The sequence below is a fragment of the Petaurus breviceps genome, unplaced genomic scaffold (genome assembly GCF_028583685.1).
Source record: "Petaurus breviceps papuanus isolate PSGF00001 unplaced genomic scaffold, PetGlider_PUasm1.0 90145, whole genome shotgun sequence".
Classification (NCBI taxonomy): domain Eukaryota; kingdom Metazoa; phylum Chordata; class Mammalia; order Diprotodontia; family Petauridae; genus Petaurus; species Petaurus breviceps.
In genome coordinates, this window is record NW_027187185.1 from 416,506 (window position 1) to 444,332 (window position 27,827).

Sequence of the window (27,827 nt, forward strand, 5' to 3'; positions counted from 1 at the left end):
ACTTTCTATCTACAAGAAGCACTGATCGTGTTCTGGAGTCCATTAATTCTTTCATGTCCTGCTAGAAAATAGTTGGTGGCACTGGAGGAAGTGAAATTCATTATTCATTCAATAATATTTTGATTTCATTGATCTGCTATGCACAATGGGTAGAGCATAAAACAATGGTGGCTATAGAAACAGTATCTATTTATGTTGCCTGAATTATCAGTTCTTTCATCTTAGTACAGAACCTAGCCACCTGCCTGAACTATTATGATAGCCTCTTAATAGGTCTTCCTGTTTCTCTTCCTGTCCTCTCCAACTCATCCCTCATACTGTTGCTTGTTTAAACTCTAAGTATAAAATGATTGATTGTCTAACTCTTGTTCTCTAAATCCTTCACTGATTCTAATACTTTCAGAAGAAATGTCAGACTCCATACTTTGACAAGTAAGCTTTCTTAAAATGTTCCAAACGCCTTTTCATGACAATTCTCTCTGAATGTAGTATACACCAGCCTAATCCATCTTAAATACCCAATGTCTTCTCCCTTTCTTACCCTTATTTGCTCTTTCCTTATACCCAAAATGCCCTACTATCCCCACCTCCACTTTTCTAATCTCCATCTGTCAAAATGTTATTCAACCTTCAAGAACTATTCCAATGCCTTTGACTTCTATGATGCTAAAAAGACAGCAATGGCTTGGGCCTTGCGAAATACTTTGTTTCAACCTTACACACACACATTGTTCACATGATTAAGAATAGTTGTTTTCAAATGAGCCATCTCTCTCTACTATAATGCAAGCTCTCTGAGATCAAATAAAATATTCTCCCCAATACTTGTACTTAACATATAGTAAATAAGTAGGAAATGTTTATTGAGTTGAATTAATTTGAAGGGTATTGCCCTTGAGGAACTTAACATTTAGTTGGAGAGGATAATAGCATAGAATTACAATAAGACTTTTGGAATAACTTTTATGTGCCAAATAAATACAAAGTCATATTTTGAGGGTGTTAGCCGGAAACCTGACTTCATGTATAACATGGATTTTAAGCTGAATTTAAAAGAAAGTAGAGATTGTAAGAGATAGAAGTGAGGAAGGAATGCATTCCAAAGACACGGAGATCAGGGATAATGTATTTTGGATAAGGAGCAGCAAGGAAGTCATTTTGCTTTGACTGAAGAATATCAGAAGGAATCAATTTATAATAAATCTAAAAAGAAGTTAGTTTGAAAGAGGGATTTAGATACCAAACAGAAGAGTTTGTATTTGTTACTAGGAAGCCACTGGAGTCAATTGAGTATGAGAGTAATGTGGTAGCAACATTGCTTTAAGAAAATTATGTTGGGGGTGGCTAGGTGGTACAGTGAATAGATCACTGGCCCTGGAGTCAGGAGGACCTGGGGTCGGATCCAGCCTCAGACACTTAACACAAAAATTAGCCATGTGACCTTGGGCAAGTCACAATCCCAATTGCCCTCCAAAAAGAAAAAAGAGAGAGAAAGAAAATTATGTTGGCAGTTATTTTGTGGGTGATTGTAGACAAGATACATGGGGTTTATGATCTACTAGCTAGTACTATTAATAATATATAAACATTAAAATCTACTCTGAAAACATGGGTCTTGCTGTATACATGGCAGGAATTCAATAAGGACTGGTTGTTGATTGATCAAAGATAAACTTAGGATGGTACAGTAGATTGAGGTCATATTCTGGAATATCTTTATAGAAGCTTTTACTGGAAAGTGATATGCTTATTACTGGGGTTTTGTGTATAGCCTGCTACCTTAAGTGTTGACTGAGATGCTGACCTCATCACCTTATACTGTTTTCCTATTTCTGTGAGTTTGTTGATTTCTGCTAGAGAAAGAAGCTGACCTTTAATATAGTGAACTATCTTTCTGGTTTCTGTGTTCTGGTTGTTTAGATCTGCTATCTTTCTCGGTTTGAAATCTAACTCTGAGGGACCTGTGGACTTCCAAAAGCCTACCTGGTTTCCCCTTATTGTCTTGAAATGATATTCAGCATGTATATGCTCCCAAAATGTCACCTGATTCCAAATCCCTGGCTTTACTTTTGCTTACAAGCTTCTGGGTTTCTCTCTGTATCTGAGCTATTTCTATATTTATTCCCTGCCCTGATTCCTTCACTTTGATAACTGCTGCTCCCTTGATTCTGCCTCTATGTCCTGTCCCTATGACCCCATTCTTGTCCACAATATGATATTTCATCTGCTCTAGTTGAATACAAAACAGAATCTGAGACGTTCTAGTTAAGTTCTCATTCAGCAAATATCCCAGTTATCCTATCTGAGAAACGTCCGGATGTTTCTCTTAGTATGTAATTTGTCTACTTTTCTTCAGGCATTCATACCAGCCTAGATAATGGAGTCACCTGTTTCTGAACAGAGTAAATTACTCATGTATTCTGCTCACTCTAGAATTCCTGTATCTTACTTGTGTTCAGTGTGAACTTGTGAACTCCTGTGTTCAGTACTGGGGCACTTCATGTCCTGGGTTCACATCCAGTACCCACATTAATAAAGGGAAAGAGAGGATTTAGAAACCAAATGGAAAAAGTACTTGTTTAGATAAGAAGAGTAAACTAAATAAGGAATAGTAATATAATAAAATCATTCTGAGTTCCCTTTACATAAATGAGTACCATCTCCTACAGATTTATACACTGGTGAGGAAGGATTTATGGCCTCCTGACAGAGCAAATCCATGAAAACATATACTCCTTGGTGAAAGGGCATTTAATACCATTTGCATTATGTCTGGAAGACATCTTCCACCTGAGTCAGTCTTTATGGTTCTGTTACCTGACAGCCAACCATGAGTCACCTCTCACCTATTTCTCACCTCTCCCTCCTGGGAGGGATCCTCCCAGGAATCCTCTTCTTCCTGTCTCTGTATCTCTGCCACAGTGGAAGCATTTAGCTGATTGGGCCTAGAGTCAGGAAGATCTGAGTTCAAATAACTCTAGGCAAGTCACTTAATCTCTGTTTACCTTAATTTACTGGGGAAGGAAATGGCAAACCACTCTGGTATATTTGTCAAGAAAATTCCAAGGACAGCATTGGCATTTTATGATCCATGGGGTCATGAAGAGTCAGATATGACTGAATGACTGAGTAATGACAAAATATCTACTGCATGTTCTCTCCTTTCCAGAATGAGAAGCTTCCTTCTTCATGCCCATTGCTGTTCACTTTTATGTGTGTAGCTACAACAGGCTGGAAGCTCTGCTCATCATCTTCATGGCCATGATCAGCCATTTGATTGTCCTGGCTATAAGCTCATTGATACTGATCCCTATGAATGTCATTGACTGAAGCTGCTGTTGCTGCTTCTTTGAGAAATGGTCACCACTATTTTATTCTTTCAGAGTGGGATCACTCATACCAAACAGGCCGTGGAAAAATGCCTATGCCAGAATGTTTCAGGATAGTGAGTTTTGCTGTCAATGAGCCTCCTGACCTCTTCTTACTAGAATGTAAAAAGGCTCATACAGTGACTGTAAGAATTGCATATCTGTCAGCTAGCTGGCACAGTGGATAGAGCATTGGGCCTAGAATCATGAAGAACTAAGTTCCATTTTAGCCTCAGACTCTTTTTAGACACTTGACCCTGGGCAAGTCACTTTATATCTCTGTTTCCTTAAGTTTTATCAACTATAAAATGAGAATAATTATAGCACTCACCACCCAGAGTTGTTGTAAGGACCAAATAAGATACTATTTGTAAAATGTCTAACAAAATGTCTGACACAGGGTAGTTCTTAATAAATGCTTGTATCTTCTTTCCAATGGAAGTTCCTCAGACCTTAGCTATTTAGAGCCATAGAGTTCTATTCACCTCTTCCCTACACCAAGAAGCAGGTTTCCTACATGTTTAACTCCTCTCTCCAAGTCTTTAAGACCAGGAATAAACATGTCTACCCTTATCATTTACCTTTTCAAACCTTGGCATGACCATTGGCAATGAACACAGGGCCAAATAAAATACAGTGAAGCTCTTGCAACCCTTAAGAAGACACTAGAAACACCAAGAGGCAAGAGTGAGAGGTGTAACAGCAAAACCCATATCCCATTTCAAGAATAGTGAGCACTATACAATGATTTAAGAGCCATTTAGAGACAAAGGTTGGATTATATGGTATCTGAGATCTGATCCAGTTCTATAATTTATAACTTTAATTTAACTATCATCACCTAGTCATCTGGCTCCATTGTTTAGGCTTTATACAGATACCTCTAGTACACAGTAAACTGACATTGAGGACCTACTCTTGAGAGGGGAATTTCTTTATATAATAGTTTCTCACTTCCTATTCTTCTCCTTAGGATACTTTAAAATATTGTCCATTGTTCTGAAATCTCTGATGTTTTCTCATTCCAGGGAGCTTTTAAATGTTTCAATAAGTCACTTGAGCTAAAAGATTGAGAACAACATTTCTATGTTTTTTTTTCTCTTAGTACTTTCTTTCCTAATTTATGTCTGCATTGAATCTAGCATCAAAAATGCCTAAGCATATACACTTTAAGTCACCCATTTATTTGCATTTGGAGAATACTTTCTTTATCCTATCTATAATGTATCAGTTTTAGAAATGTGAGTTCCTTTGGAAAGCTAGTTGGCACAGTGCTTAGAGTGCTGTGCCTGGAGTCAGGAAGACTAAGTTCAAATCTGGCCTCAGACACTTACTAGCTATGTGATCTTGGCAAGTCATTTAAAGTTGCTTGTCTCAGTTTCCTTATCTGTAAAATGAGATGGAGAAGGAAATGGTAAACTACTCCAGTATCTTTGAGAAGAAAACCTCAAATGGGGTGATAAAGAGACAGACACTACTAAAATGACAAACAACAACCACAAAATGTCACAACCTGCATCTTTGATTTTAGATTAATTCATCTGTACCAATGGAAAAGTTATCATACCAAAAGAAATACTTCAAAAAATCTATTGTGGATAAAAAAACAGCAAATAAGTACTTCTCCTGGACCTTGTGCTCATATAATAGCATTAGGCAGAAAGATCATATTAGAAACCAAAAAAGAAAAGATAATAATGGGAATAATGAATGGTAAAATGATGGAGATAAGTGGTACTCTAGATTGTGGTTTCCTTCTATGCTGTAAAGTGCATGAGAAGCATGTCTTAATCTTCTTTATATAACCTATAGTGTTTATCATAGTTCATATATACTGGGAAATGTATACATACACACACATATATGTGTGTGTGCACAATGAATTAAATATATTGACTGAAATAAACTATTTTCTATTTAGAAACTATTACCCAAGTTATCAAATTTCACTGAAATAAATGAAAAGTTATAGAAGATACATCCAGCATATATCATTGGTCGTCTTTCTGTCTTTTATGAAACACAAATCAAATTTAAGTTGCATCTTTAACTTTATTTAGTAATGTACTGTAGCAGCAACCACCCCAGCATACCCAGGGTGGCTGCCAACACAGGTTCTTAGATCTGCTTTTCTAAAGGGAAGCAACTCAAAATGAGTTAACATTAATGTTTTAATCAACCAAACATACATATCATTTACCTAGTTTGGGGGGAAAGTCATCACCCCGAACTTCAGAGTATACAGAGGTTACAAGCAGAAATTACAAGAAGACAGAGAAACAAACAGATCAAGCAGACAGGCCTCCAACTGTCCAACCATTACATCCAAACCTAGTCAGTTACCAGAGAGGGAAGCACCAACATCTGGGTTTTTCAAAGGTGGGGGGCTCTCAACGGCTGCCCAGAGTCTCATCTGGTCAAATCACACGACATTTCTCAAAGTGACCCCCAAAGCAAAGCCTCCCATCAGGGCTTACATAGCCTTCTCCTGGCTCGGAAAATGTAACAACCTTCTTGACCCGCTGCCCAATCACAAAGTATCTCCTGAAAAACAAGCCTCCTACCACACACAGGCTCCAGGTGCACTTAAGCCTAGGGCCAGGGAAGATCTTAATTTACATTCCTATAACATGTACCCAATTTGAGAAAAAATAGTAATCTAAGAAAACTATCAAAACAAAGAGAAATTTCAAGCCATTCAATTAAAATAGTCAATAAATGACCCCTACTGTTAAAGACATCACTTTTTAAAATCACAGTTAAGTAAGCAGTGGGAGGGAGTGGGAGGAGCTTTGATTGATGATTTTCGATGAGATACAAGAAACTGACATGATAGAGTGGTATACTCAAGGAATGTCACTCGTGTCATCTGGTGATTTCTAAATAAACTTTTATGCACAAGTTGCCTTTTGATTCCTTCAAATTTCTCTTAATTTAAAGGTGATTAAAAAGGGTTAAAAGGAGTCAACTGTAGCTCAGTGGTATCAAATTCAAATAGAAAGGGGAAGCACTAAACCATATATAAGGATCCTTTGATTTTCATATTGACCTAAAAAAAAAAACCCCTATCAACCTCATCTATGTTTCACTGTATTTTCATTTATTTTGTTAACATTTCCCAATTACATTTTAATCTAGCTGGGCAAGTTTCAGGCTGCAATGCACCACTGGTGCAGTTTATGCCAGTTCCCATACCACTTCCCATGTTAAGGTCCCTTTAATTCTAGCCCTCATGTAGTCAGTGGGCAAAAAGTGAACTGCTCTAACTGCTTTAAACTGACATTGGATCTACCCAGTACTTGCAAAAGCAATTTGCTAAACTCATTATTCTTCTCTCTCCTTTGCCATCTTAGTGATGAACTGGCATTCAGACCTTGACTTTAGACTGACTCCAAATCAGTTTCTTTATCATTCTGACTTTTGATTTTGGACTTTTCTAACTCATGTTTTTAAGGTTGGTTTTTTTTTTTTTTGGCTAACTCAAACCAGCTTCTTCTTTGTTATCACACCTGTAGACTTTGATTCTTTCTTTAGAGGCCTGCCATTCTCTAATTTAGAGGAAGTGAATTTAACCTCACCAATTCCTGGTGTACTCTCTCCTTTAACAGTTGTATCATGTGACTCAAAGGTGGTTGCACTTTTTACTTTACTCTTGACTGACCCCTATTGGTCAAATGTGACATTGTCCTCTATACCACAGACTAATCACTGATGAGTGGGAGACAATTTTTTCTTTTGAGTTGACAGCTTAAATATCTGCAGTAATTGTGTTACCAAAAGATCATAAGTTCATAATACATAGAACAGGAAAGAACATCAGGATGTAACATTCATTTAGCAGATGAGGAAACCAAGGTTAGAAGTGATTAAAGGACTAGCCTAAAGTTACACAGGTATTAAGTAGGTTCAGAGGTGGAATTTCAGCTCAGGTCCTTTCACAACATAGTCAAAATCCATTTTGCTGTACCACACTGAATTCATGCTGAGCCAATAAATCCAGAGCTCTCCCTATAAGGGCAAGTCATATCATGCATTTCTACTTAATTTTTTGATACAGGTGAAATATAGTTAACTTGAAGATCAAAGTTATCCTTGAAGGGGAAAAGTTTAAAAAAACAAGTTAACATAGAGTTAAGAGGGGCACGTTGTAGGGTATAGTCCCATCTACTTTGGTATGATAATATGGTACTGAGGTTATTTTAGGCTGATGATCCTAAAGTCTCTTTAAGATCATCTGGAAAAATGTTGGAAATACCCTCTCCTGTGCATCCTCTTCTATCCCACTTTTCTACTTGTCCACTTCTTCTACTTGCATGACTACTGCATCTCAGTCTTTTTTTCTGGTTCATTATTCCTGGTGAGATGACTAACTGTGGGTGTCCTCCAAAGTTCTGTCTTAGCCTCTCTCCTCTTCATGTATACTATTTTGCTTGATAATCTCATAAGCTTTTATTGATTCTTCTCTATTAATATCTCTGAATAGAGAGTAACATTTGTATGCAGATTATTCTCAGAGTTATCATTCTTTTGACCTCTAGTCTTGGATCTCCAACTGCTCATTAGACATCTCAAACTGGATGTCTTATTGACGTTTGTAAGTCTGTGTATCTAATACTAAAATCGTTATCTTTCCTTCAAAACCCTTCCCTCTTCTTAACTTTGCTGTTATGGCTGGGGGTTGGGAGGACAGCACAACCCTCCTAATCATTAATTCTCACAATTTAGGTGTCATCCTTGACTTAGTCTCTCTCATCCCCCATATCTAATCTGTTGTCAAGTTCCATCAATTTTATCTAAGCAACATTTCTCCTACACGCACAGCTCCACTACTGCCTGGAAAAAGCCCTCATCAGGTCATGCCTGGATTATTGCAATAGCCTTCTCATATCTTTTCCTACTCCAATCCATCTCTGCCAAAGTGATTTTCCTAAAGAGAGTGAACCATGTCACCACCTATTCAGTTAACTTCAATGTCTTTCTATTGCCTGTGTTATTCAATCATTTTTCAGTCGTGTCCCATGACTCCATTTTATTTTTTTTTTGGCAAAGATACTAGAATGGTTTGTTACATTATTCAATTCATTTTAAAGAGGAGGAAATGAGGCAAACAAAATTAAATGACTTGCCCAAGGTAACACAACTATTAAATAACTGAGGCTGGATTTGAGCTCATGAAGATGAGTCTTCCTGATTGTGGGCTCATCTTCCCTTTGGCTTTTAAAGTCATTCAAAATTTAGTCTCTTCTTTGATTTCTAATCTTCTTACATTTTATTCTCCTCTATATATTCTATGATCCAATTACTCTGATCTCCTTGCTGTTTTTTTTTTCTTTTTTTACATAAAGCACTCCATTTCTGGATTCCATGAATTTTGACTAAATGTATCCCATGCCTAGAATTTTTTCCTCCTCATTTCTATCTCCTGGTTCCTCTTTTTTTTCCCCAAAAATTCCATCTAAAAGCCTTCCATCTCCAAAAAAGCCTTTATTGATTCCCTAAATGCTAGTGCCTTTCCTCTGAGAATATTTCCATTTTGCATTATAAATTACATGTATGTTAAATACATATGAATTTCCATTACATGTGCACACATATGTATGTAGTCCATACAAATGAGTATATATGTATATACACATACACATATATACATGTGTGTATCTGTATACATATTTCTGTCTGTATATACACAGAGTTGTTTTATGCTGTATCCCTGATCATAACATGTGTTCCTTGAAGGCAGTAACTGTTTAGCCTTTATTCATATGAGTAGCTCTTAGCACAGTGCCTAGTACATTGTAAAGGCTAAATAAATGCTTGTCTGCCTTACTCTTTGTGCAGGCCTTTGCGTCACTGCCTGCTATCATCAGCTGAGAGCCCTCAGAGTGAGGAACCTGAGGTGACAGCTCCAATTTGCCATGTCTTAAAGATAGCTCTGATAGTGTCAACCAAATATATGTGCTTAGACTAGAAAGGTCAAATTATTTGGTACTTGTCTACCTATTCCTTAGGAGATTACAATCAGATAAATGGTACTGACCTAAGAAATCATAGGGTACATATAAACCCAAATATAGTTTCAGTAATAGCAGACATATACACATATATATACATATAGATATATACATACATACACATATGTATACATATTTAGTTACTAAATAATTATTTTAAATAATTTGTTATATGTATTTAATAAATTATTACCACCAGTATGTTTAAATTAAATTATAAAAGTATATTTTGTAAAGTGATAGTCATTAAAATCACATAATTAGAATTATGAAATACCCATCATAAGTGATCTTAGAGTCCTTCAATTTGAATTTCTTCAAAAAGAAAAAAGAATGAGATCAAAAGGAAATGATAAATCTAATCAGTAAGGATTTCATGGAAGAGAAATGGTTTAAAAGGGGCAAGGAGGATTTTAGAATTTTATTTCTGTATGTTGCCGGAAAGATCTACTGATTAGAACTACTTTTTTTTTTTTTACCAGAAACAACTCCTGATTAGACATAGGCATATGCTGATAGCCCACCAAGACCTGTTATGGCCCATCTTAATTCTTCCTCTTCACATCCTTTACCTTCAGATCATAGTGAAAGCTAGATCAGAAATAGCATTAACCCAATTTTAAGTTATTTTGGAGTCTTCAAAACCAAGTTGTTGTTTGTCTTAACTTCCAGATAAATCAGTTCTCAGTTCCTACTAATAGATATCTTGAAAAGTGATAGGAAAGATGTGAGTGCTCTCTTTAGAGGAATTACTCTCAAAAAGCAAATTACTCTACGAACTCTTCCACCGTTTTGATATTCTAATATAAAAAAACAAATGCTGCATTAGCAAGCTGGAAACTGAAGTCATTGGCTCAAATGATTCTATGATGGAATATTCACCGTCAATCAGATGTAATAATGCATAAATCCAGGCAGGAGTAGCTCTGCCTTGTCAGGCTGTTTTGAACTGTGACCTGATTAAAATGAAAGACCTAATGAAGGAAATCTATGCAACAGCTTCCCTTCATTATTCTCTCCCCACCAAAAATCACAAGCAGTGTTTGGTGTCAGGAACAAATCACATTCTGACTTATATTCACACTAAACATTTTTGCAGCCATAAAACATACTGCAAACTGGCTTTGAGACATCTATTTTTAAACAGCTAACATTAATGATGTATAGATATGGAGTAAAAAGCAGTATTTTGCTCACCTCAGTATACTATATTTTCTGGTAAAATCTTTTTGGAAGAAAAACTTTTTGCATTAAACTTCCTATTAAGGAGAAATGGCCTCATTGAAATTACCAGAGTTTGGAATGTTCCTCCAGTGATATTTACACTCAATTTAAGATCTTGAAGTGTGGCATAAGGTAGAATGTAATTATGCCTCATTAGCATATTTTACTAGCCAGTAAATGTCCAAATATATGACCTTAAATTTTATTGTGCCTCATTTGAATGATTAATTTACTTGCCATGCAGATTACTGCCAGTGGTTTTTAAAATAGACAAGAAAAAATTGTGAATATATAGATAAGCAGAGGCCAAATGAATCCTTCTTAGGAGCAGGAAAAGCAATTAGGAATGCAAACTTTTACTAATACAAGGAATGTACAACATCAAACCTTCTCTGAAATGAATTCCGAGAATGGAGGTGAGAACATACAATGTAAGCTTTGTTGGGAAAGAATGAATACTTGGCTTTGTAAAGTTTCAAGAGTTGACAAAAGGTCCCAGTTGCTGATGCTATTTGGATACAGGGAAGTTGTAATTTTTCTGAAGTGATTGAAAATAGGTGTTATTGCAGTAGTTTTATTAAGAAGCTTTAGGGATAAAATGACATAAATACTTAAGAATATTAAAGCTCCTGAAAAATCACAACTCCTCCTGAGCATCTTATCTTACAACAATCTGAATATAGGCTAAAAACCTAGTTTCTGTCTATCTTTCTAATTCTATATTACAGGCATGTATTTCTCTCTCTCTCTCTCTCTCTCTCTCTCTCTCCCCTCTTCCTCCTCCTCCTCACTCTCTCTTTTTCTCTCTCTTTCTCTTTATGTGTGTGTATGTTGTTACTTTATTTTCTTAATAGTTTTGATGTACTATATGATCACAGGATCACAGACTTCTGGTAAAATTAGAGTCTAGATAAATCACTGTGCCTGACCAAAGAGAGAAAGGTTAGCGTTGGGCTATCTTCTTCTACTTGTGTCACAAGGTCAGAGTCTCAAAAGAGAAGCTACATCTCTCTGCAGTCAGTACCCTGACCCCAAGTATCAGTGAGTCAGCAGGCAGCAAGTAAAGGGCCAGTTACACATCCATTCCACAGAGACATGAAAATATCATTCATTCTCACTACACTGCCATCTAGATGAATGGCACTGATTTCTTTGACTCCAAAGTTATAATTGGAATGGTTTGAGGAACCTTTCTCTTCAACATTTTTCTCTGATAGAGTCTTTCCCTAATTACATTGCATCAGAACTTGCCATTTTCTCTCCCTCAAGTCTGGAGATTTTATGTGCCTTTAGAAACTATGCTTTATTTATCCTGAAGTCCATCTATTACCAACTCTGTTTGATGTAGCCTCAGGCCAGTTCTATGTTTAGCAGAGGTATGGAAGGATTTAGTGGCTTGTTGAAGCAAATCAGCTAAAGATTTAAATGATTTGTGTTTTCATCAAAGTGGGTACTCCATTTAGAGATAAAGATTAGAATCTCATTATTTCTTCTCCATTTCTATAGTTCATATGCATGTCTTTCAATATAATATTCTATTGAATAGCCAGTCAACATATTGGAGGCCCTTGTTATTATTCTTTTATTATCTCAAAGTCACTAATGTAGCAAAAGATTTGGTCCATATTATCTTATTCTTTCTACATATGTGACCTCTTTTTCTATTCATATGTTTCCTTCATGTTATACTTTGTCACTTTTTTAAATAAAAAGTTGAGTATACACACATATACATATATTTGCTATAGAACAGAGTACTTAAACTCACTCATATCTTTCTGTTGTTAGTAATATTGCTACCATTTATATAGTTCTCTATGGTTGGCAAAGCTCTGCATATTTAACTTTATTTCATTCTTACAACAATCTTGCACAATAGGAATTATTATTATAGTTTTTTTTCTATAGGAAGTATTATACCCATTTTTTTAAGCAATTGGGGTTAAGTAACTTGCTCAAGGTTACACAGCCAGGTAATAATAATTATAATAATAATAATACATCTGGGTGGATGCAAAGTGTCTGAGCCCGGCTTTGATCCCCCAGGTCATCCCCACACTGGGGCCGGTGCTGTTACTCGCTGTTCTACCTGGCTGCCCCTATACCCATTTTTAAGGTGAAGAAGCAGAGGGTAGGAGAAGTCAAATGTCTTTTCTAGGGTCACACAACTAATAAGTGTTTGAGTCAGGTTGTAAAATAGGTTTTCCTGAGTCCAAGTAAAATGCTTTTTTTGTTATGTCATCTATTTGTCCAGAGCTACTTCTAATTTTCATTCTTGAAAGATCATATTTTTTTATGATTCAAATGGCATCTACAAAGAATAAAATATTAATATTATTGTAGTAAAGTACCACATAGAATCTTTTTTTAATTCAAATTTATTTTATTTTACTTCCAAATTATCTCCCAAATCATCTCCCCCTCTCTATTTAGAGGGCAAGAAATATAAAACCATTATACATATGAAGTCATTCAAAACAAATTCCCACATTAGACATGTTTAAAAAAAACTGTGACTCAATCTGTTCTTAGTACTAATGCACTGATTTTTAAATTTAATGAAGTATCTCTTTCTCCTATTCAGTTATGTCTACAACTTACTGATCATTAGCTGTGACTATGAAGTATGTGTGTATACACACATCTATCTATCATCTATCTATCTATCTATCTATCTATCTATCTATCTATCTATCTATCATCTATCTATCATCTATTTCTTTCTGTGTACAATATGTATATTATATGTGTGTACATATGTATATACATAAATTACTATAATACTATCTAATATATATATATACATATAAAGTGTGTATATGTATATACATGTATATATGAATATATTTGGTCTTAAGATTTCATTGATGGAGTAAATACCATAAGGAAGGGCTCTCTATTGATCTATGTGACCAATTGCAAGATTAAAACTGCAGTTTATCTTAGAGAGTTGCCTGAGTCATTGAAAAGTTCAAATACTTATACAGAATCACATATCCAATAAATGTCAGATGTAGAGCTTTTACCTAGTTCTTTTTTACTTTGAATAAAGGGAGAAAGAAAGTTGGAGAAAAAGGAAGAGAAGGCAGAAGAGAGAGGTGAAAAAGAGAAAGACAGGGCGAAATGAGTAGGGGAGAGGAGGGAGAGAGAGAGGGAAGGAGAGAAAGTGAGGGGGAGAGAGAGAGAGAGGGGGAGAGAGGGAAGGAGAGAGAGAGGGAGAGAGAGAGGGGGAGGGAGAGAGAGAGAGAGAGAGAGAGAGAGAGAGGAAGGGAGGGAAGGAGGGAGGGAGGGAGAGAGAGAGAGGGAGAGAGTTAGTTATTTGGGTTCCCATCTAACTCCACATTAGAATGTCATAGTCAGGACAATATGTGTTTTTCTAGTGTGAATGGTAAGATCAATATCTTTCATGTTTTAAAAAATTTCTTTCAAGAGAGTTTGTAGCATTTCATGGCTTACTTTGGGACAAATTCACTTTTGAAAAGGAGTTTTGAAAGAGTCTTGTCAACAGAAAATACTCTTTTTGGTTTGTGGTTCAAAGGATATCTTCCACCATGTTGATTAGGAAATTAAATAGATAGATATAGATAAATATTATATATCAGATACTTTTTGATACTTCTAATATTTTGGCAAGAGGGAAAAATAAACTGCTGTAGAAATTGAGGATAGGGTTAAATTTCTATTATTTTGTCCCCTTCTTTTTTAATGAGGGAATCTAAATGATTATGAAACAATGATAAAATATATTATTTTGTTTCACTTATTGTAGCAAACAATTTCCTCACAAGTACAGTCATTTAAAGGTAGGTAACTAGGTGACATAGTGGATAGAGTGCCATGCCTAGAATCAAGAAGACATCTTGGTGAGTTCAAATCTGGTCTCAGATACTTCCTAGTTGTGTGACCCTGGGTAGGTCACTTAACTCTTCCTCAGTTCCTCATCTGCAATATGAACTGAAGAAGGAACTGGCAAAGAACATCAGTATCTTTGCCAAGAAAATCCCAAATGGGGTCATGAAGACTCAGACATGACTGAAATGACTGAACAAAAACACTACAACAGTCACTTAAATAGGATGGTTTGGGTTATTGTGGTCAGATATATAACCATAAGCTGAGTAAAACATACTTTTTGCTTTCCGTGATAAGCTTAAAGGGACTTTAGTTATTGTCATATCCTATAATAGATACGTGCAGTGGTATAGCAGTTACATTTCACTTCTTCTCTGTGTTGAAGAAGAATATTAGAGAAAGTAGATTAGAAAAAGAAATTCAATTCCATATGGTGATAAAGACAGAAGTGTAAAAATCAAGTCTGATTTTAAGAAACACAACAAAATGGAATTTAAGCTATCAAATGTGTATGCCCCAAAAAATTACTGGATGACTGTCTACCCTAAAATACAAGTAGAGTCACTTCACCCATAGGTTTTTTTCTCAATCCTGGACTCCAGGATCACCAATCCAGCCCCTGAGGAAGCCCGGGGCAAGGGGAGAAAGGATCACAGATTTAGAGGTTGGAAGAGACATTAAAGGCTATTGAATCCTACCCCTTGTCTTACAGATGAGAAAATAGTCTCAAAATAAATGCTTTTTTCCAGATCCCCAAACTGTATCTAAGGCGGAATTTAAACTCAGAGCTTCCTGACTTCAGTTCCAGAATTATATCCCACGTGCCAATTATTTATGAAAATATGTGCATTATATAAACTATTGTCAAAGTAACCCAGTAAAATGTACCACTCTTAAGTTTCAGAGTAGAAGTTACTACATGAAAGAGAAGTACCTCGAAGAAAAATGGTATTTGTCCTTATGAGATGAAAATTAGATTCAAGAAACACTGTTAGCAAATGGACAGAATGTAAGGAATAAAGAGTTAGTTAATGCTTACCCCTCTTCCTAACCCAGGTCTACTCCGACTTTACTGGAGCCAGGTCTGTGCTAGCCAGCCTGCACTGTACTGTACTCTACTCCTACCCACGTAGGACACCCCTTTCCTGCAGTTATCTTAAATATAATATTATTTCACCCTGTCCTTTGGTGGATTCTGCCTCTCTAGTAATTGCTTTGTGGCATTATTTAAAGGTGTTTAGGTAGGTTTTAGGGAGAGCTCAGATCAATCACTTCATTTTCTCTGCCATCTTGACTTTACCCCCATTTGAAATTATTTCTATAAAAAAGGGTTTGAAAGTGATAGTGGAAGTGATACAGTGAAAATAGTGAGCAAAATCAATGGACCTATAATCACCTAGGAATTTGGCAAAGATAGGGAATGGTAGAGTCCAGAAAGTTTTTTGTTGTTGTTGTTGCTGTTTTTTTGGTTTTTTTTTAAGGATGGAGAGGTTTGAATTCTAAAGTAGGGATGACAAATGACAATAATTGATCTTGACTTTCCCAATAAAGTAGGAGGTGAGATCACCTGCTGAGAGGAATGACGGGGTATATTCATGACTTGAGGGAAGAAGTTTGGAAAAAAACATTAAAAATTTTGATTTTAAAAATTCAGAAACAATGTAAAGATTTCTGTTCAGCATCAAGGTGACCCAGTTAAGATTCAATAGCATAAATTAGTGGGAAATGAAAGTGAAAGATTAAGGAAGAAAGAGATTTATTAGTAGAAAATTGTGCATTTTATTGTAGTCTACATATATGGCCAATAGTGTGAAGCAAATAAAGTGATACTGAAAGGATAGTGAGGAACAGGAGGTCACTGTGAAGAGCAAGAATTCATTTAGGATAAGTGAGACAGAGGGAGAGATGATGTGATTATAATCAAAGATGGGAATTTCAGACATCAAGATCATGATAATGCAAGAGTTTTAGAAGATAGTAATGTAGGAATCATGGCTATCTCGATGGGTGACTGATACATAGTTGAGGTTTACATGGAAATTGAACATACAGAATCAACATGAATATTGAAGCCCTCAACTATTTATTAGGACAGTGATTGGATTGAAGAATTGACATCTGAACCAAGTATTCTTTGAAAATAAGGCAGAGTGAACAGATATCTATAGATTAAAAACAATTAAGAATTTAGACAGGTTGAAAGAAATAGAATATACCTGAAATGTGGAGAAGTTGTTGGGTGGTGAGCAGAAGAAGCAGCAAGGAGTAAGCTTCTCCCTGTCTGGCCTATGGGAGAAGTGAGAAAAGCAAGAAATACTGCAAAGGTGAATAGGTTTCTCAGAAGATGCTTCGGTTCCACTGCTCACCAGAACCAACAAACATTCAATTAATAAACCAACTGATACTTATTAAAGGTTACTCTGTGTCCGACGATGTGTTGGATGGTGGACATACAAACAAAAGCAAAAACAGTCCCTCCTTTCAAAGAAATGACATTTTAATGAAAAATACAATATATATGCACAAAGCATTCAAAGCAGATGCAAGGCAATCAGCAAAGAAAGTAGAAAGAGAAGAAATGGTATTAGTAAATGCATATTTGTCCTACAACTTTTCAAATTCTGAAGTCAGATTTATTAGGAAATGATTATTCAAAGTGAAAAAGGGCTTACTTCCCTAAGGTATTTAAAATATACTTCAACTGACAAAATTTTGATTTATATGCAAAATTTCAAGAACAGCTCTAGTGCCAAAGTTGTCTCAGAATCTCAAAGGAGGAACACCACACTACTGGAGAGGTATTTATTTTTGGATTAACAAAGGGCTATTTTTTATTAGTGGCTCTAAAGGTTTCCAATAGCAAAGGTAAGAAAGAATATTCAATGTATCTGAGTCAGTCTATGCGGGTGTGTTTTCATTCCACCTTGGGAGAAATATTTCATCTAAATGCTTCCTTTACCTGTAAAATAGACAAAGCCAAAGGGACATCACATGCTTGTCTGATCTTCTCCTGGTGACTTAGTCATGTATGTGTCTAATTATTCTTCAAATAAATCTTTCACAAAATACACTTCTTTTTTCATATTTCAATACTAATTAATATCACAATGCTCATTTATTAGGTATGTGCCGTGATTGTCACAAGGGCTATTATCATAACAAAAATGTAGAGGCACAATTTCATTTAAATGGAAAACACCTACTCGCATGATTGATTTAAGGGTTTGATCTGAACATTTTTTTCTCTATTGACTTCATAGCATAGGTGCATGAGTTGGGGAGGGGAGTGAGGCGGATAAATGACTGTTATAAATCAGTGACATGTAGCCTTGCTGTCATAAAAAAAAATTCTTATTATTGAAAGGTTCCTGCAGGTTAATTTAAACTTCTGGGGATACTGTTCAGATTTTTGTGTTGGCAGATAGTGGCTTCCTAAAGACAAACACTTGTAACCAGTCACCTGTCTGTGCCTTCCTGCCTGTTTAAGGATGATGACACTGCTGTATCCTGAAGGGACTCAGAGCTTACTTTCCCCTCATTAATTTGAGCTCCAGAAAAGACATATTCTTCAAAAATAAATTGAAATAGTCATTCCAAAGTCCCTGTTACACTGGCTGCTATCCCCAGCTGTTGGCTATTGTGATGGACACATTTCATCCCCCCAGGTGACTCTCCCATTCTATCTCACTACAAGGCAAGGGTTAACTGAGAATTCTAATGGAGCTCAGTTCTCTATTCCTTTCCTTCAGTTACTCCCAAGCAAAAAAAAAAAAAAAAATTGATGTTTCTTGTAAGGATTTCAGCTTGTGACTTTCATCGCAGATCTAAATTCTTGAAGGATATGTAGAATGCTATGGAAATTATCGCTCCAACCATCCCCCACTTCTATCCCACTCTATGTGTATCTGTCTCTCTTTCTGCCTCTGTCTCTGTTTCTGCTCTCTGTCTCTCTCTATATATATGTATGTATACATATATATGTGTATGTATATGTTTACATATACATGTGTGTGTATCCAATAATGATAATAATTGCTAATATTAATAGAGCTCTTTAAAGTTTACAAAATTTTCCTTCTATGAGTTATCTGATGCTTATAATAAACTTTTGAAATAATAAACATAACATTAGTGGTCATTGGTAATTGAAAAAAAGAGAGACCAGATATTTTAATGATTTTTTTTCTTTCATTATTTTAACCTTAGTGTTACTTTGTTATTACTTAAACAACAAAAATAAAAAGTTAAGCAAGACAAACCCACACAATCCCATATGCAAGATTGTTGACCTCACCTATACAGCATAGTTAATAGAATGCTGGATTTGGAGTCAGGCAGACCTGTGTTTTCTAATCCTGTCTGAGATATTTAATAGCTCTGAACAAGGTAACAAACTTCTGTGGACCTCAGGTTCATCATCTGTAAAATGAGGTGGTTGCACCAGATGTTTCATCTATTGTCTCTTCCTGTTCTGAATCTCTGATTCTATGATCCATAATCTACTAGGAGGAGGGCCTAGTTTCTCATCATTAGCCCTCTGAAACCAAGATTAATCATTACACGTAATCTGAATTCTGATCCCCTTTAGTGTTTTCAATTGCATTAATGTGTTCATTAGGTATACTGAAATTTTGCCTTGACTTTCTTTCTTCCAGATCTCTATTACACAGATATATTGATCTTAGAGCCTCTCCCTGGCATTCTAGTGCTCTGAAGAAAATTTTCCTTTAGATATTAAATGTGTTTTGCATTAAATGTTTTCACAATTTCCAAATCTATCATTTTCCAGGATATAAATTTTCTGTTTCAAATTATTTTTTTTATGGCACAGAGCTGTAAATTACATAAAATATATCCACAGGCTAGATCCTAATGATGCTAATGTTTTTGGATAAAAACAAAACCTAAGGAGCAGCTACGTGGTGCAATGAATACAGCACCGGCCCTGGAGTCAGGAGGACCTGAGTCCAAATCCGCTCTCAGACACTTGACAATTAACTAGTTGTGTGACGTTGGGCAAGTCACTTATCCCCAATTGCTTGCCTTTCCCCCTCCAAAAACAAACTCTGGAACATCTGGATGATTATAAATATCCAAATGTTTAATATCATGTGCACAAACTTTAAAACTCTCTCTTTCTCAATTATGATTCTTGATAATTCAATTGTAAGCTCCTTGAAGAGGAGAAAGTGTCTTTTGCCTCTTTTTGTATCTCAAACACTAAACAGATTTCTGGCACATAATGGGCATTTAATGAATCTTTATTGATTGAAAATCATCTCCAATTTAGCTTATTAAAGCCAACATTTACATAGAGAAGCAATATAACAAAGTGGATAGAGAACCACCCTCAGGTCAAGAAAGAACTGGGTTCAAGTTCTGCCTCTGACCCATGTTAAATGTTTGACCTGGTCAAGTAATTTATCCTTTCTAGGATCAAGACAACTCTCTAAGTTGCAGAATAGATATTGGTCTGTCTTGGTACAATCAGTTCATTTATTCCATCTTCCCTGTAAAAATGGAATAACAGATTCAGTCCCTGTATTTTAAGACTTACAAAGTGCTGTGATATATAATGCCTCATTTGTAGGACTTTTGGGGGAGTCTAAATCCTTAACCCTATTTCAAGAACAGAGGAAGGAAATATGCTAAGTATTCATAGAAAGTGTATGCAAGAAAGAGATATTAAATATTAAGTGACTATCCATATTGTCTGAGTCTGCCTCAGTGTCATTTAGATGAGTACCCTTCAAAGAGAATAGTCAAGGGCAATGTTTTATTAGTTTAAGGTACAGAAATGCAAAGATTAAACTTGACAGAAATTCAGGATTCATTTTATGACTCTCTTGCCATACTAGCTTAATGGTTTCAGCTATAGCTAATCTCTGAAGGTTTCATTTAAACAATACAGATGAAAACTTCATTCCTAAGGAAATGTTTCACTTTCTAGGATTCACTATAATTCATTTTACATGTAACTTTTTTTAAACTGTCAGTGAAGATACAATTTGACAGGATTTGAATCGAATAAGCATTTTTCCCTGTTTGCTATAATATTTTCTTAAAATCTACCTCATCCAGAAAGCTTTTTCAAACAAACTTATCCTTTATCTAACTCTACTGAAGGCTGAATTAATCTTCATCTTCATTTCAGCATTAAACTTACTGGATGTAAGCTGTGTGTCCAAATAGATATGTCCACCAGCTGCCATCAGTGGATATTTACAGTATATTTGTTTTTTCACATCAGAGGATAGACCAGTTGAGCAATCATAAACTTGTTGAGGGAAATCCAGGAGCAAGAAGCCCCATGGTTAAAGTAGAGGATTAATAGTGATATTCAAATGAGCTCTAGGACTTATAGATCTGCTTAGGTGAGTATTTGGGGTCAGGGATCTGAGGAAAAGTTGCTTGGAATTTTGGCCATGTTATGTGCATTTTAAGATATTTGTCATTTAATACTTGCTTGATGTCATAATGCTCTTACTTGACAGGGAAGTAGGAAGGTAAGGGGTAAGAAAAAAGGGAGATGATAAAAGAGAGGGTGAATAAAAGAAGGCAGAGATCAGAAGCAAAAGAGACTGTGGAGGAAGAAAAGGCTAAAAAGGGAATAGAAGGGAAATAGAAGAAAATAGGATGGAAGGTAGTGTTCAATTAGCAATCATAACCATAAATGTGAATGAAATGAACTCATCCACAAAAGGGAAGTGGATGGCAGAGTGGATTAGAAAGCAGAATCCAACAATATGTTGTTTAAAAGAAACACACTTAAAGAGACACATAAAGAGTTGAAATAAGGGGATAGAGCCCAAACAAAAACCCTAAGGTAAATAGAATATTTGAAAAGTTAGATGTGACAGGACTTTGGTGAAAACTGAATGGGAGCAGAAAGGAATATACCTTTTTCTCAACATTGTTACCTACACAAAAACTGACTATGTCGTAGGGGATAAAAACCTCAAAAATCAAATGTAAAAAGGCAGAAATATTAAATGTGTTATCTTCTGAGCATAGCACATTCAATAATGGATGGTGGAAAGATAGATTAAAATTAGTTGGAAATTAAGTAATATAATCCTAAAGAATAAGCAAAAAAACTAATAATAAAAATAATAATTTCATTAAAAAGAATGATAGTAATAAAACAATATATGAAAATTTATGGGTTGTACACAAAGCAGTACTTAGGGGAAATTTTCTTTATCTAACTTCTTACATCAAAAAATAATAAATAAGTCAATGAATTAGGCATGCAGCTAACAAAAAAAAATAGAAAAATATTGAAAGTCCCCAAATGAGCACTAAATTGGAAATCCTGAAAATCAAAACTGAGATTAATGAGATTGAATTAAAAAAAAAAACTATTGAGCTAATAAATAAATCTAGGAACTGATTTTTATGAAAAAAAATCAATGATAGATAAAACATTGGTTAATTTGATTATAAAAAGAAAGAAAAATAGCAAATATCCATTATCAAAAATGAAAAGGTTGAAATCACCACCAATTAAAAATAAATTAAAGCAATCATTAGAAAATATTTTCCCAATAATATGACAATAAATCCAATAATCTGCATGAAATCAATGAATATTTACAAAAACATAAATTATCCAGATCAATAGAAAATAGAATGATAAAGTAATCTCATCTTAGGAAAAGAAATCGAACAAGCCACTAATGAATTTTTTAAAAATCCCCATGGCTAGATTGATTCACAAGTAATTTCTACCAAACATTTAAATAATAATTAATTACAGTACTATATTAACTTTTTTGGACAAACTGGTGAAGAAGGAATCCTACCAAACTCTTTTTGTGACACAAATAGGCTACTTATACCTAAGCCAGGAAGAGCTAAACAGAGAAAGAAAATTATAAACCAATTTCTGTAGTGAACATTGATGCAAAAATTTTGAACAAGATACTAGCAAGGCAATTACAGCAATATATCACAAGGATCATATACTATGACCAGGTGGGATTTATACCTGGAATGCACTATTATGCAGGAATGCAATATTAGGAAAACTGTCTATATAATTGACCATTTCAGTAACAAAACCAATAGATATCAATTGATTATCTCAATAGATGCTGAAAAAGTATTTGACAAAATACATTATACACTCTTATTTAAAAAATACACTAGGGAACATAGGAATAAAGGAAACATTCCTTAAAATGATAAGCCATATCTATCTAAAATCATCAACAAGTATTATCTGTAATGGGGATAAGTTAGAAGCCTTCCTAATAAGATCAGGGGTGAAACAAAGGTGCCCATTTTCACCACAATTATTCAATATATTTCTAGAAATATTGGGTATAGCAATAAGAGATGAAAAAGAAATAGAAGGAATTAAAAGAGGCAATGAAAAAACAAAGCTATCACTCTTTGCAAATGATATAGTGGTATACTGAGAAAAACCTAGAGAATCAACTAAAACATTACTTGAAATTAGAAATTAAGAGGATTCCCATTTGTTGGGGAATGGCTGAAAAAGTCGTGATATATTAACATAATATAATATTGTGCTATAAGAAATTATGTGTAGATTTCAGAAAAATCTAGAAAGACTTTTATGAACTGATGCTGAGTGAAGTAGCAGAACCAGGAGAATATTATGCACAGTAATAGCCACATTGTGTGATTACTAATTTTGATAGACCTAGCGTAAAACCAATCAAGACCAAATCTCGAGAGGACTGCTGCTGTGAATAACTTTAGGGATATAATCACATAGTATAGTGAACTCTCTATTCAGTAATAACTAAAGCAAAAGATCCACAACAATATAACAACTTATTACTAAGGTGGCCACATTGTCTTAAACAAAGCATATTATTCCATAAGTCACAATATCATCAGTCAATATAAAGTACCCAAGTAAAGTCTTCTTTCATCTTGACTCGAGTCTGACTTCAAAGCCCCACAGCTCCTCTTCCATGGGCTGGCTACTCCCAGCTCTTGCCTGGATTAACCCAGCTCTTGCCTGGACTCACACATAGGCAGCTGTCCACTCCTGTTTCATACTTCAGCTTACTGCTCCACTCCAAGCTCTTTGAAGTTTCTGTTTCTATAAAGACAAAGCTAAACAGAGCTACAACAATATTTATACACATTTGTACACATTTATATACATTTATACACATTGCCAGCACCATCATCTCAATTCACTTTCTATCTGACAAAGTAACACTATTCAACAGACAAGGCTTCTGTCTGAGAAATCATCAGTCACTACTCAGTACCTTATTCCATCAGTCACTACTCAGACAATTTCATCAGTCACTACTCAGTATCCACAGAGAAGTCTTGACTCAGGGCAGGCTTTCAGCCTTCCATGGCCCCAGCTCCCTCCCAAATCTAACCAACTTCCACCTGAGTACAAAGGCAGACAGCTCCCAGTTCCTTGTCCAGTTCTCTGTGCAGTTCCTGCTCCATATTGAAGCTCACAGTATCCACCTCACCTCAAATCTCTCACATTCTCTGTTCCTGGGAAGAGAAGGCTTAACAAAGCCACAATAACATTCATTCACATTAACAAAGTCATGATAATATTTGTACAAAGTACCAGCACCACAGTCATGCTTCCTCAGTCTTTGGCAGCTCTGGCTGGCCCTTGAAAATCTTCAGCAGCTCCAGCTGGTCCTTGGAAGTCTTGGCAGTTCTGGCACCACAAGTTTGAGTTTTGCCACCACAAGTTCCTTTCTCAAAATCAAAATCACTTTATCTAGCCTCCATGTGGCTTCCTCTAAGAAATTCTGTCTCAGTTCTCAATTCTCTTTTTTTGCCTTTTGGGGGGCAAATGAGGTTAAGTAACTTGCCCAAGGTTACACAGCTAGATTTTTTGTGCTGGTGTTAAGTGTCTGAGGCTGGACTGAATTCGGGTCCTCCTGACTCCGAGCCAGTGCTTTACTCACTGTGCCACCTAGCTGCCCCTAAATTCTCACTTCTCTTCTCAGTTCTTCTCCATTCTCAGTTCAGTCTTCAGTCCAGCAATAGCAGCCCAGCCTCCAGATGCTCGGTGAGAGAAATTCTCTCTCCCTCTCTCTGGAAATAGCTCTTCTGCCTCCGTGATGCTTGACCCAAGGAATTCTGACTCTCCCGGCTGGGGCTTTTCCTTACATACAGCAGTAGTTTCTCCCTGTTCAGCCCCTTCCTATTATGTCAGCAACATGGGTTCACACCTTCCATTTCTTTAACAAAGGCTTGATATAATTAGTTTGACTCTGTGCTAAGTACTTGTTAGCTTTCCAATGCAAATGGATATTAAAATTCCATTACTATTACAGGGGTAAATCTATTAAGCCCACTCCAGTCCTCATGTGCCCCTTCCCCCCACAACTGCCCATTCCAATTTTGCATAGTTCTAAGTTTTAGGGACTTTTTTTTAACAGTTAGCTTGAGACTAAATCTACTTTGTTAACATTCTAGCCATTGCCTGTATCCTTCTGGTATTAAACAGAAGTCTAATCCCATCACTGTAACAAGTTTTTCAAATACTTTAATCAAAACACCATCACCTTCAAATGTTCCTTGTATGTCACAATCTTAATTTGTTTTAATCTACTGTTTGTCCATTTCTCGTTGTCTATATCTGTTCTAATCTAACCTTAAAATGCCACTTGCTGGTCCTGCAGGGGATGATTCAGTGTCATGCACCCATCCATGGAGTTTGGAATAAGTATAATTCCAAATGATCCTGTCTTTGGGGAGTCATAATTTTTTTTAATTATGTTGATTATTATATTTAGCTATATTGATTTTCTTTATAATCCCTTGTATTTTTCCATTAAAATCATTACTTTGGAAGGAAGATGGCAGGGTAGAAACAGGACCTCCATGTGGCTGTGGCTCCCATCACCTCCAGTTCATGTGAAAAGGGGACTCTGAACAAACTTTGGAGCTACAGAACCCATAAAATGACTCAGAGAAGCTAACGTCCTGCTGAGGACAGCCCAGCAGGCTGTATGGAATCAGCCAGCACAGCACTCTGGGAGCCAACTCCAGACCCACACAAGCCAGAGGTTTTAGCACCAGGGTGGGCCTGACAAACTACCAGCTGGAGGAAGTCCAGATCACCAGAAGCTGTGGTGGTCCAGAATTATCAACAAATAGATGTGAAGGACAAAGTGAGAGGTCAGTGCAGTGTGGACTTTGGGATCCAGTAGTTGGGAGTAGATCGTCCTCTTCCCCTGGGGCTAGAATCCACTGAGGTGCCCCGCCGCCACATGGCAGCTTCAGCTACTGGCCTGCAGAGTGTAGGGGGACCAAGCGACCAGTCTGAGGGGTAATTGTACTTGCTTTAACCTGTTGGATCTGCTCTAGAGTAGAGATCCTAGGGTATGTGACCAGCTTGCCAGCGCGTGTGGAGGCTTCAGAGAGGGCAGCCAACTAATACCTCCAGCATCTGAGAAAACCCAAGCATTTGGGATGAAAGCTCCCCTGTATGGTGGCAGAGTTCTACTGTGACAAAAAGCCCAGGGGTCAAGTGACTGAGTGGCTATATGACCAGGCAAAGGAAGCAAAGCAAACAGAGCAACCCAACTTTACACTCCTATTTTGGGCACAAAAAGGCTCAAAGCATTGAACAGGAGGAAGACAGTGAAGTCAGAACTCCTGCACCAAAAGCTCCCAAGATAAATTCAAACTGGTTACACACCATAGAGGACCTCAAGAAGCAGATAAGAAAAGTGGAGGAAAAATTGGGAAGAGAAATGAGAACAATGCAAGAAAATTATGAAATGAGAATCAACAGCCTGACTGAGGAAAATCATACCTTAAAAAATAGAGTAACTCAAATGGCAAAAGAGGCTCAAAAAGGCAATGAGGAGAAGAATGCCTTAAAAAGTCGAATTTGCCAGATGGAAAAACAATCTCAAAAGCTCACTGAGGAGAATCATTCCTTCAGAATTAGATTAGAGCAAATGGAAGCTAGTGAATTTATGAGAAATGAAGATGCTGTTAAAAAGATCCAAACAAATGAAAGAATAGAAGGCAGTGTGAAATATCTCATGGGAAAAACCACTGACCTGGAAAATAGATCCAGGAGAGATAATTTAAAAATCATTGGACTACCTGAAAGCCATGATCAAAGGAAGAACCTAGAAATCATCCTCCAAGAAATTCTCAAGGAAAACTGCCCTGATGTTTTAGAACCAGATGGCAAAATAGAGGTTTAAAGAATACACCAATCTCAAAAAATAAAAAAACACCTAGGAATATTATAGCCAGGTTCTGAAATTCCCAGATCAAGGAGAGAATATTACAATCAGACAGAAAGAAACAATTTGAATATTGTGGAAACACAATCAGGATAATTCAGGATCTGGCAGCTTCTACAGTGAGGGATCGAAGTGCTTGGAATATGATATTCTGGAGGTCAAAGGACCTGGGTTTAAAAGTAAGTATCACCTACCCAGCAAAACTGAGTACTATGTTTCAGGGCAAAATATGGTCATTCAGTGGAATAGAGGACTTTCAAACATTTCAAACATGAAAAAACCAGAGTTGAATAGAAAATTTGACATTCAGATATAAGAAGCAAGAGAAGTATGAGAAGGTAAACAGGGAAAGGAAATCATAAGGAACTTATCAGAGTTGAACTATTAACATTCCTATGTGGAAAAACGATAATTATAAATGATGAAACTTTTCTCAGTATGAAAAGAGTTTAAGGGAATAGAAATATATATGTCTATATCAGAGGGTATATGGGCGTATGAATGCATATGTGAATGTGTGTATATGTGTTTACAGGGATACATAGATAGAGGTCACAGGACCAATTTAATAGGAAGGGATGATACTTAAAAGGTGAAATTAAAATGTGAGAGAGGAATATAATGAGAGGAGATGGGGAGAGACAGAATGTGGTAAACTATCTCATATAGAAGAGGCAAGAGAAAATGGTTAAAATGGAGGGGAAGAATAGGAAGGCAAAAAGGAATGGGTCAACCTTATTCTCATTGAATTTGGCTCAGGGAGGGAATGACATACACACTAAATAGGGTATCTCACCCTACAGGAGAGTAGGGGAGAAGGGGATGAGAAGGGGAATGATGGAAGGGAGGGCAGGCAGGGGGGGGGAGGGAAGTTGGAAGCACCCACCTTTGAAAAGGGACAGGATCAAAGTAGAGAAGAGAACAAGTGGGAGGTTGGATAGGAGGGAGGGAAATATAGTCAGTACTTTAAAATATATCTACTATGGTAAAGTTTTGCATTAGCTACACATGTACTACCTATACTGAACTGCTTATCTTTTCAGCTAGGGTGGGTGACAAGGGAGGAAGGGAATGAATCTGGATTTCAAAGTTTTAAAATCAAATATCTCTCTCTCTCTCTCTCTCTCTCTCTCTCTCTCTCT